Source organism: Rhinoderma darwinii, chromosome 1 (assembly GCF_050947455.1).
Source record: "Rhinoderma darwinii isolate aRhiDar2 chromosome 1, aRhiDar2.hap1, whole genome shotgun sequence".
In the NCBI taxonomy this organism is placed as follows: Eukaryota; Metazoa; Chordata; class Amphibia; order Anura; family Rhinodermatidae; genus Rhinoderma; species Rhinoderma darwinii.
In genome coordinates this window covers 258,174,098-258,186,318 of record NC_134687.1, presented here as the reverse complement: position 1 = coordinate 258,186,318, position 12,221 = coordinate 258,174,098, and positions in this window count along the sequence as shown.

The window sequence follows — 12,221 nt, the reverse complement described above, 5'->3', positions numbered from 1 at the left end:
CTGACCTCTCTGGAGATCTGCAGAACATTGCTCCTCTACCTCCTGACAGATACATAGTGATATATTCTGCAGATTATTACACCACTGACCTCTCTGGAGATCTGCAGAACATTGCTCCTCTTACCTCCTGACAGATACATAGTGCAGAGGCTTAGCTAGGCTTAGCTAGGTTGCTCCTCTACCTCCTGACAGATAAATAGTTTTATATTCTGCAGATTATTACACCACTGACCTCTCTAGGGATCTGCAGAACATTGCTCTGTCCTCTCTACCTGCTGACAAGATACATAGTGATATATTCTGCAGATTATTACACCTATGACTTTTCCACACCCTTATGATCCCTGTAGATAAAAGGCTCCCTGGATAAATTCCCCAATATATATATGAAAACACAAACATTTTTAATGAAAAGATATGTTTATTCCAGAATCCAGTAGAATTGCTGTGCGGTTTTCTCTGGCCCTTTAACATGTGATGATCTGTGACATGAAGAAGAGGGGGGTCCTTCTTCACACGTGAATATGACTGCCAGTCCACCCTTACACAGCTCAGTCCTGGATCATAAGAGAGCGTAAAACATTTTTTCAATGATTTCACAGTTGTATCCTAGAAAAGACAAAAAATCTGAATTAGCCCTAAAATTCACAAAACCTTCACCACAAGGAGATGAAGACGGAGCAGAAGACGTCGGACTTACCGGATCTCGCTTCTGTTCTGCACGTCACTGGTTCTCAGTGCTGGGGGAGTCTTCATGGCAATTTCAGATGGTTTAGGTGGTAAAGACCACCATGTTGGGGTGACAAAAGATGGTGAATGGGCCCCGAGCGACAGATGGAACAGAACAGGCCTCTTTCTCTCGCGGGGGTTCGGGGCCCTGATGGTAAATGGGCCCCGAGTGGCAGATGGAATTAAACTGGCCACTTTCTCTTCCGGGGGTTTGAGGCCCTGGTGGTAATGGTAACCCCCGAAAGGTCCTCCATCTCCACATCCTCTGGAAGTTGGCGTCCGCGAACTTCCTTTTTGTTTTTCTCATCCTCCATATCCTCCATCTCTATATCATCGGGAAACTGGCGTCCGCCAACCTCCATTTTCTCGTTCTCCTCCACGTCCTCCATCTCTACATCATCAGGAAATTGACGTCCGCCAACCTCATTTTCTCTACAATCCTCATCTTGAAAAACGTCTTCACTATCCTCCTCTTCTTCAAAGACACCTTCATGATGAGAGCCAGCAAGAGAAACCGACACCGTGGTCAATGTGTGACCCCAATTTATAGACTTGATGATGTCATAAGATGTTAACACATCCAGATTAAGAAGTGTAGAGAAATAGAATCTGCCCACATTCTAGATGACATCACAAGAAGCGTATCTCAGTGAACCGGTGGCCATATAAAACGTAATATGGTACAAGAATACAGACAGTAGGGTCTCACAACACCCTCTGGGGAAGTTTCTATCATCTCATAGAATTCTCAAATCAATGTGGTCAATTCCACTGGCTTTCATAAACGTAATCACACCCATAAAACGTACAACACGGGCATTTACATATACAGTAAAAATTAAACAAAACCATTTTTTTCATAAAAAGTGGGTTTTATTTTGTACAAGTGGGAAAAAAAATTCACATAATTGGTATCGCCACGATCGTAATGACCCGAGCAATAAAGTTAACACATTATTTAAACAGCATGGTGAATACCATAAAAGAAAATAAAAATATAAAATCATGGCGAAAGTATTTTTTTTTACCCCCCACAAAAAATATAATAAAAGTTAATCAATATATCAAATGTACCCAAAAATGGTGCCATTAAGGAAAATAACTCGTCTGGCAAAAAAAAAAAAAGCCCTTATACAGCGATATTGATGGAACAATACAAAAATTATGACTCTTGGAAAGCGGAGATGCAAAAACAAATAATTTTTGTTTAAAAATATTTTTAATGTGCAACTAAAATTTATATTCACCCAACCCAGTGAATTGCACAACAAGCAGAGCAGATGAGGCCTCTTTTAGCCTTTAAGTTTAACGGCCAGGATCGGCGGCGTGATGCAGTGATTGAAAGTCTGTATCCTACAAAACAGAGAACGGCAGGGGTCTCTGTCATAGATTTCAACTAGATACGCATCCTGATAGGCCATATAACCTCTAAGTCGACAAAGTCAATAGCGAGTGCAGCATCTAAGTGGTTGACAGAGGAAGGGGGCATCTTCTGTACAATAGCAGGCAATCGCGGGGGTACCAATGGTTGCTATGGCAACTGGAGGCCTAACAATGGCCTCCTGGCCTGCCATGTACAGAAGCCTATTAGGCCCTGCCAGAATGCAGTGTATTATACCAGCTAAGAGGTGATCGGATCCTCAAGTCCCCTAGTGGAACAAAAAAGTAAAAAAATGCTTTGGAAAAATAAAAAAATAAAGATTGCCACTCTCTCTTTATAAAGTCATTATTAGAAAAATATATAAAACTATACGCAACTGGTATTGCCACATCCATAAAGACACAAAAATAATCACATAATTTATCCTGCGCGGTAAACGCTGTAAGAAAAATATTTTTAAAAAAAAAAGATATTCTGTTTTTTGGTCACATCACCTCCAAAACATTGGAATATAAAGCTACCAAAAAAATGTACCCCAAGATGGTACCAATAAAAACTACAGCATGTCCCGCAAAAAACGCGCCCTCACAGCTCTGCAGATGGAAAAATAAAAAGCTATGGCTCTCAGAATATGGCAACTTTATGTAAGTGTTTTTATTGTGAAAATTAAGTAAAACATAAAAAAACCGATATATAATTTTGGCATGGCCGTAATCGTAGTTATCCGCCGAATAAAGTTAACATGTCGTTTATACCACCTGGTGAACGCTGTCAAAAAGACAATGCCCCAATTGCTGTTTTATGATCATCTTGAATACCGAGAAATGGAATAAAAAAAATATCCTGCCACAGGGCCTGGCTGGCACATTTTAGCCTGGGGTGCAAGCACACAGCACTGGACCAAGAGTAGCGGCCCGTCCTTAACCTGTTTACCTTCACCTACGCTATAAAGGCGGCAGAGGAAACTGGGCTTTAAATTGTTAAAAGACGGCAGCTGGTTGAGTTTTCATGTTGGGATCGTACACGCAAACTAATCCCGCTTAGGGCCTGTTCACACCTGCGTCTGTGTTTCCATTGAGCACCAGAACAACAAAAATATCGTCTGGTTTCAAGTGATGGTGTCCGTGGTCATACCAAAAACAAAAGTGCAGCAGTCTGCGCTATTGTTTCTGGTATTTTCGCCAAGATCTGTGATAGAACCTCCAACGCAGATGTGAATATGCTCTTACCGGCATATTGTTTCTGTAATGACGGGGGTAGGGAAACGGACAAGTGAGCCCTATTCTACCCACCACTCTGTCCCTGCCTACTTGCAACGAACCGCCCTAGGTGACGGGGTACAACTGGGCGGCGGTCCCTACGCTCAGTAAGTGCAAGCGACAAACAGACAAGGGAAAACAAAGCAAAGGGAAATGGGGCAGTTGCCCACGGCAACACCGTGAGCAACAAGAGTGGTGAACGAGCCGAGTCAAACCAGGAGTGCACGAGGTACCAAACGCAGAGCAGGAGAGTAGTCAGAAAGCCAGGGTCAGTATGGAGCAGGATCAAATAGTCAGAAGCTGTAGCTGGGCCAGGAAACCACACGAGAAGAATCACAAGCAAAGGAGGAACAGGAAAGACAGGTATAAATAGACAGAGGGCGGGAGCTAGCTCCGTCTGGCCAGGCTGCGATAGGCTCTCCCACTCCTAAGCCTGCCATCCTGAGTGGTGGAAGATGGAGTCAGTCTCAGAGACATAGTGTAATGGCAGGAAGGAGGTGAAGGGAAAGTGAGCCCTAATCTACCCACCGCCCTGTCCCTGCCTACTTGCAACGACCCGCCCTAGGCGACGAGGTACAACTGGGCGGCGGTCCCTACGTGACAGAGCGTCAGCCTTAATATTCTTGGACCCAGCCCTATAGGTAACCAAGAAATTAAATCTGGTAAAGAATAGTGCCCACCGAGCTTGTCTAGGATTAAGCCTCCGGGCCGATTCTAGGAAAACCAGATTCTTGTGATCCGTAAGGACCGTTACCTGGTGTCTGGCCCCCTCCAGGAAGTGCCGCCACTCCTCAAAAGCCCATTTAATGGCTAGAAGTTCGCGGTTGCCAATATCATAGTTACTCTCCGTGGGCGAAAACTTCCTAGAGAAGTAAGCACAGGGGCGGAGATGGGTGAGGGAGCTGGTACCCTGGGACAAGACGGCCCCCACTCCCACCTCGGAAGCGTCAACCTCCACAATAAATGGCTCCTCTTGGTTGGGCTGAATCAGCACGGGGGCCGAGATAAAGCACTTCTTGAGAGTCTCAAAGGCCTGGACGGCCTCAGGGGGCCAATGGAGGACATCGGCACCCTTGCGGGTAAGGTCCGTAAGAGGCTTAGCGACGACCGAGAAGTTGGCAATAAATCTCCTGTAATAGTTGGCGAACCCTAAAAAACACTGTAACGCCTTAAGGGAGGCAGGTTGGACCCATTCCGCCACAGCTTGAACCTTGGCAGGGTCCATGCGGAATTCATGAGGAGTGAGGATTTGCCCTAAAAATGGTATCTCCTGTACCCCAAAGACACATTTTTCAGTCTTAGCAAACAGATTATTCTCCCGAAGGACCTGGAGCACCTTCCTGACATGCTCCACGTGGGAGGACCAGTCCTTGGAAAACACCAGTATGTCATCAAGGTACACAACAAGAAAATTACCCAGGTACTCTCTCAGGATTTCATTAATAAAATTCTGGAAGACAGCAGGGGCATTACACAACCCAAAGGGCATGACCAGGTATTCGAAATGACCCTCGGGTGTGTTGAACGCAGTTTTCCACTCATCCCCCTCTTTGATGCGGATAAGGTTATATGCCCCCCGTAGATCGAACTTAGAAAACCATTGGGCTCCCTGAACCTGATTAAAAAGATCCGGAATCAAAGGAAGTGGGTACTGGTTCCTTACGGTGACCTTATTCAGGTTACGATAATCAATGCACGGCCTAAGACCACCATCCTTCTTCCCCACGAAGAAGAAGCCAGCACCTACAGGAGAAGTCGAGGGGCGAATGAAACCCTTGGCCAGGCATTCTTGGATATACACCCTCATCGCTTCACGTTCAGGACATGAAAGATTAAATATCCTACCCTTAGGAAGCTTGGCACCAGGCACCAAATCGATAGCGCAATCGTAATCTCTATGGGGGGGCAACACCTCGGAGGCCTCCTTAGAAAACACATCGGCGAAGTCCTGAACAAACTCAGGAAGCGTGTTTACCTCCTCCCGGGGAGAAATAGAGTTAACGGAAAGACATGACATAAGACATTCATTACCCCATTTGGTGAGATCCCCAGTATTCCAATCAAATGTGGGATTATGCAATTGCAACCAGGGAAGGCCTAAAACCAGATCAGACGATAATCCCTGCATCACCAGTACAGAGCACTGCTCCAAATGCATGGAGCCAACCAGGAGTTCAAAAACAGGAGTATGCTGAGTAAAATAACCATTAGCAAGGGGGGTTGAGTCGATTCCTACTACAGGGATAGGATAAGGTAAATCAATACAAGGCATCTTTAGAGACATAGCAAATTCCACAGACATGATATTAGCAGATGAGCCAGAATCCACGAAAGCACTGCCCGTGGCAGACCGGCCAGCAAACGAGACCTGAAAGGGAAGCAAAATCTTATTGCGTTTCACATTAACGGGAAATACCTGTGCGCCCAAGTGACCTCCCCGATGATCACTTAGGCGCGGAAGTTTTCCGGCTTCTTATTCTTGCGCCTGGGACAGGTGTTCAGTAGATGCTTGTCGTCCCCACAGTAGAAGCAGAGACCATTCATTCTGCGAAACTCCCTACGTTGTCGAGGGGACATGGAGGCCCCGAGTTGCATAGGTACCTCCGAGTCCTCCGTGGAGGGACGAGGAGACGGGACCTCGTGGGGGATCGCAGAAAAGTCAGAGGGGAGCACACTGAAGCGTTCTAGCTGACGTTCCCTGAGACGTCGGTCAAGTCGTACTGCTAGGGCCATAACCTGGTCAAGGGAGTCAGGCGAGGGGTAGCTAACCAGCAGATCCTTCAGGGCGTCAGATAATCCTAACCTAAACTGGCACCTTAGGGCCGGATCGTTCCACTGAGAAGCTACGCACCACTTCCTAAAATCAGAACAGTATTCCTCAACCGGTCTCCTACCCTGACGTAAGGTCACCAGCTGACTCTCGGCTAAAGCAGTCCTGTCAGTCTCGTCGTAAATGAGTCCGAGGGCAGAGAAAAAACGATCAACAGAGGAAAGTTCAGGGGCGTCAGGAGCCAAGGAGAAGGCCCACTCTTGGGGCCCTTCCTGGAGTCGGGATATGATGATACCCACCCGCTGGTTCTCGGAACCTGAGGAGTGGGGCTTTAGGCGGAAATACAGTCTGCAACTCTCCCGGAAGGAGAGAAACGTCTTACGGTCCCCTGAAAACCGGTCAGGTAACTTGAGGTCGGGTTCTAGAGGTGAGGTGAGGGGTACTACTAAAGCAGCGTCACCCTGATTGACCCTTTGGGCCAGGGCCTGGACCTGTAGGGAGAGGCCCTGCATCTGCTGGGTCAGGGTCTCAAGGGGGTCCATGACAGCGTCAGCGTAGGAGAAATGGTAGACTAGGTAAGGGCTTGTAATTATGTAATGGCAGGAAGGAGGTGAAGGGAAAGTGAGCCCTAATCTACCCACCGCCCTGTCCCTGCCTACTTGCAACGACCCGCCCTAGGCGACGAGGTACAACTGGGCGGCGGTCCCTACGCTGGCTAAGTGCACAGGAAGACAAACAGGGAACACGCAAGGGAAGGGGCAGTAGCCACGGAACGCCACGAGGAAACGGGGCGGCGAACGAACAGTCAGCACCAGGACGAAGTGAGTACACCCGAGCGGGCACGGAGACAGAAGCAAGCCAGGGGCAAAGCAAAGCAGGACAAGCAGAACTGCAGCAAGGCAGAAGCACGGCAGAAGCAGGCTGGAGCAAGCAGCAGTGGGGCCAGGAATCCAAAAGAATTACAAGCACTGAGGGAGAGCACAGGGCAGGTAATAAAGGGCAGGGGGCGGAGCTAACTCCGACAGACCAGGCCGCGATAGGCTCTCCCACTCCTGAGCCTGCCACCCTGGTTGGTGGGAGATGGTGTCAGTCGAACAGGTCTGGCCTCAGGTGTGGATTGATTAATCCCAGGAGTATAGCTAGATGAAGTACCTGGCAGATCCCTAACACATAGACTCAGGTGCAGACTGATTACCTATGGGCGTATCCACAGAAGTTGTGCCTGGCAGATCCTTTACAGTACCCCCCCTTTTATGAGGGGCCACCGGACCCTTTCTAAGTGGACCTGGTTTATTGGGGAAACTAAGGTGGAACCTCCTGACCAATACCCCAGCGTGAACATCCCGGGCGGGTACCCAAGTCCTCTCCTCAGGCCCGTATCCTCTCCAATGGACCAGGTACTGGAGGGAGCCTTGGACCATCTTGCTGTCCACAATCTTGGCCACCTCGAAATTCCACCCCCTCAGGGGTGAGAACGGGAACAGGAGATTTCCTCGAGGGAGCCAAGGACGGGGAGCAGCGTTTAAGGAGGGAGGCATGAAACACGTCGTGTATTCGAAAAGATGGGGGCAACTCCAGTCGGAAGGAGAAGGATTGAGGACTTCAATGACCTTATACGGCCCAATAAACCGGGGAGCAAACTTCTTGGACGGGACCTTAAGGCGCAAGTTCCTAGACGATAACCACACCAGATCCCCGACCATAAACAAGGGGTTAGCAGAACGTCTTCTATCAGCCTGAGTTTTTTGTACGCTCTGGGACGCCTCTAGGTTCTTCTGAACCTGGGCCCAGACTGTACACAGTTCCCGATGAACGACCTCTACCTCTGGATTGTTGGAACAACCAGGTGAGACGGAGGAGAACCGTGGATTAAACCCAAAATTACAGAAAAAGGGGGAGACCCCTGACGAGTTACTGACCCGGTTATTAAGGGAAAATTCGGCGAGGGGAATGAATGAGACCCAATAATATTGACAGTCAGAGATAAAACACCTTAAATATTGTTCTAGAGATTGATTAGTCCTCTCAGTTTGACCATTAGTTTCAGGATGGAAGGCAGAGGAGAAGGACAGATCAATCTCCAACTTTTTACAGAAGGCTCTCCAAAACAATGAAACAAATTGTACCCCTCTGTCAGAAACAATATTGACAGGGACCCCATGGAGACGCAGGTTGTGTTTGACAAACAAGGTAGCTAACGTCTTGGCATTAGGTAGTTTCTTGAGGGGCACAAAGTGGCACATCTTACTGAAGCGGTCTACTACCACTCACACCACCGACTTGCCTTGAGATGGAGGCAAATCGGTGATAAAATCCATGGAGATATGGGTCCAAGGTCTCTGGGGAATGGGCAAAGAACGTAGTAAGCCCGCTGGTCGGGACCTGGGAGTCTTGGACCTAGCACAAACTTCACAAGCGGCGACGTAGGCCTTAACGTCTTTAGGCAAGCCAGGCCACCAATAGTTTCTGGCAATGAGGTGTTTGGTACCCAGGACGCCTGGATGACCAGATAGTGCGGAGTCATGATTTTCCCTAAGTACCCTTAGCCGGTATTGCAGGGGAACAAACAGCTTGTCCTCAGGAAGGTTCCCGGGAGCTGAACCTTGATCAGCTGCAATTTCAGAGACTAAATCAGAATCAATAGAAGAAATTATTATACCAGGAGGCAAAATACAAGCAGGATCTTCCTCCGAAGGAGGGCTGGCCATGAAGCTACGCGACAGTGCATCGGCCTTAATATTTTTAGACCCAGCCCTATAGGTAACCAAAAAGTTGAATCTGGTAAAAAATAGCGCCCATCGAGCTTGTCTCGGGTTTAGCCTCCGGGCAGATTCTAGGAAAACCAGATTCTTGTCGTCGGTAAGGACCGTTACCTGGTGCCTAGCCCCCTCCAGGAAGTGGCGCCACTTTACAAATGCCCATTTAATGGCTAAGAGTTTGCGGTTGCCAATATTATAGTTACTCTCAGTGGGCGAAAACTTCCTGGAGAAGTAGGCACAGGGACGGAGATGGGTGAGGGACCTGGTACCCTGGGACAAGACAGCCCCCACTCCCACCTCGGATGCGTCAACTTCCACGATAAATGGCTCCATTTGGTTGGGCTGAACCAGCACCGGGGCCGAGATAAAGCACTTCTTAAGGACCTCAAAAGCCTGGACAGCCTCAGGAGGCCAGTGGAGGAGATCAGCACCTTTGCGAGTGAGGTCCGTAAGAGGCTTAGCGATGACCGAGAAGTTAGCAATAAATCTCCTGTAATAATTAGTGAACCCCAAGAAACACTGTAACGCCTTCAGGGAGGCAGGTTGGACCCATTCCGCCACAGCCTGGACCTTGGCGGGTCCATGCGGAATTCATGATGAGTGAGGATTTGACCCAAAAATTGTATCTCCTGCACCCCAAACACACATTTTTGGGTTTTCGCAAACAGTTTGTTTTCCCGAAGGACCTGGAGCACCTTCCTGACATGCTCAATGTGGGAGGACCAGTCCTTGGAAAACACCAGTATGTCATCAAGGTACACTACAAGAAATACCCCCAGGTAATCTCTTAAAATCTCATTTATGAAATTCTGGAAGACCGCAGGAGCATTACACAACCCAAAGGGCTTGACGAGGTATTCGAAATGACCTTCGGGCGTGTTAAACGCAGTCTTCCACTCATCCCCCTCTTTGATGCGGATAAGGTTATAAGCCCCCCGTAAATCAAACTTAGAGAACCATTGGGCCCCCTGAACCAGATTGAAGAGATCAGGAATCAAAGGAAGGGGATACTGGTTCCTTACAGTGACCTTATTCAAGTTACGGTAGTCAATGCATGGCCTAAGACCACCATCCTTCTTGCCGACGAAGAAGAAGCCAGCACCTACCGGAGAAGTAGAGGGGCGAATGTAACCCTTGGCCAGGCATCCCTAGATATACTCTCTCATGGCTTCACGTTCGGGACAAGAAAGATTAAATATCCTACCCTTAGGGAGCTTAGCTCCTGGTACCAATTCGATAGCGCAATCGTATTCTCTATGAGGAGGTAACACTTCGGAGGCCTCCTTAGAGAAAACATCAGCGAAGTCCTGAACAAACTCAGGTAGCGTGTTCACCTCCTCAGGGGGAGAAATAGAATTAACAGAAAAACATGACGTCAAGCATTCATTACCCCATTTGGTAAGCTACTCAGTATTCCAGTCAAACGTGGGATTATGCAGCTGCAACCAGGGAAGGCCTAAAACCAAATCGGACGATAATCCCTGCATCAACAGTACAGAGCACTGCTCCAAATGCATGGAGCCAACAAGGAGTTCAAAAACAGGGGTATGCTGAGTAAAATAACCATTAGCAAGAGGAGTGGAGTCGATACCCACTACCGGGACAGGTTTAGGCAAATCAATTAAAGGCATAGCTAGAGACATGGCAAATTCCACAGACATGATATTAGTAGAAGACCCTGAATCCACGAAGGCACTGCCGGTAGCAGACCTACCCCCAAAAGAGACCTGAAAGGGAAGCAAGATTTTATTACGTTTAATATTTACGGGAAATACCTGTGTGCCCAAGTGACCTCCCCGATGATCACTTAGGCGCGGAAGTTTTCCGGCTGCTTTATTCTTACGCCTAGGGCAGGTGTTCACTTGATGCTTGTCATCCCCACAATAGAAGCAGAGACCATTCTTCCTGTGGAACTCTCTACGTTGTCGGGGGGACACAAAGGCCCCAAGTTGCATGGGTACCTCCGAGTCTTCCGTGGAAGAGCGAAGCAACGGGACCTCGGGAGGCATCATGGGGGAGTCAGAGGGGAAAACACAAAAACGTTCAAGTTGTCGTTCCCTGAGACGTCGGTCAAGTCGTACCGCTAAAGCCATAACCTGGTCAAGAGAGTCAGAAGAGGGATAGCTAACTAGCAGGTCTTTCAGGGCGTTCGACAGACCCAACCTAAACTGGCACCTTAAGGCAGGGTCATTCCACCGAGAAGCTACGCACCACTTCCTAAAGTCAGAGCAATACTCCTCAACAGGTCTCTTACCCTGACGTAAGGTCACCAGCTGACTCTCGGCAAAGGCAGTCCTGTCAGTCTCGTCATAAATGAGTCCGAGAGCAGAAAAGAAAAGATCAACGGAGGAAAGTTCAGGGGCGTCAGGAGCCAAGGAGAAGGCCCATTCTTGGGACCCTTCCTGGAGCCGGGACATAATTATACCCACCCGCTGACTCTCAGAACCTGAGGAGTGGGGTTTTAAACGAAAATAGAGCCTACAACTCTCCCGAAAGGTCAGGAAACTTGAGGTGGGGTTCAAGAGGTGAGGTGAGGGGCACTACCATGGTAGCGTCAGGCTGGTTGACCCTCTGAGCCAGGGTCTGGACCTGTAGGGAGAGACCCTGCATTTGCTGGGCCAGGGTCTCAAGGGGGTCCATAGTAGTGTCAGGGACCAGGGTAGACTAGGTATATGGGCTTGTGATTATGTAATGACGGGGGTAGGGAAACGGACAAGAGAGCCCTATTCTACCCACCACTCTGTCCCTGCCTACTTGCAACGACCCGCCCTAGGCGACGGGGTACAACTGGGCGGCGGTCCCTACGCTCAGTGAGTGCAAGAGACAAACAGACAAGGGAAAACAAAGCAAAGGGAAATGGGGCAGTTGCCCACGGCAACACCGTGAGCAACAAGAGTGGTGAACGAGCCAAGTCAAACCAGGAGTGCACGAGGTACCAAACGCAGAGCAGGAGAGTAGTCAGAAAGCCAGGGTCAGTATGGAGCAGGATCAAATAGTCAGAAGCTGTAGCTGGGCCAGGAAACCACACGAGAAGAATCACAAGCAAAGGAGGAACAGGAAAGGCAGGTATAAATAGACAGAGGGCGGGAGCTAGCTCCGTCTGGCCAGGCTGCGATAGGCTCTCCCACTCCTAAGCCTGCCATCCTGAGTGGTGGAAGCTGGAGTCAGTCTCAGAGACATAGACTCAGGTGCAGACTGATTACCTATGGTCGTATCCACAGAATTTGTGCCTGGCAGATCCTTTACAGTTTCTGAATACTTCCGCCACACAATGATCATATAGTGACTAATATTACCATACTGTTACTGAATAAAAACACTGA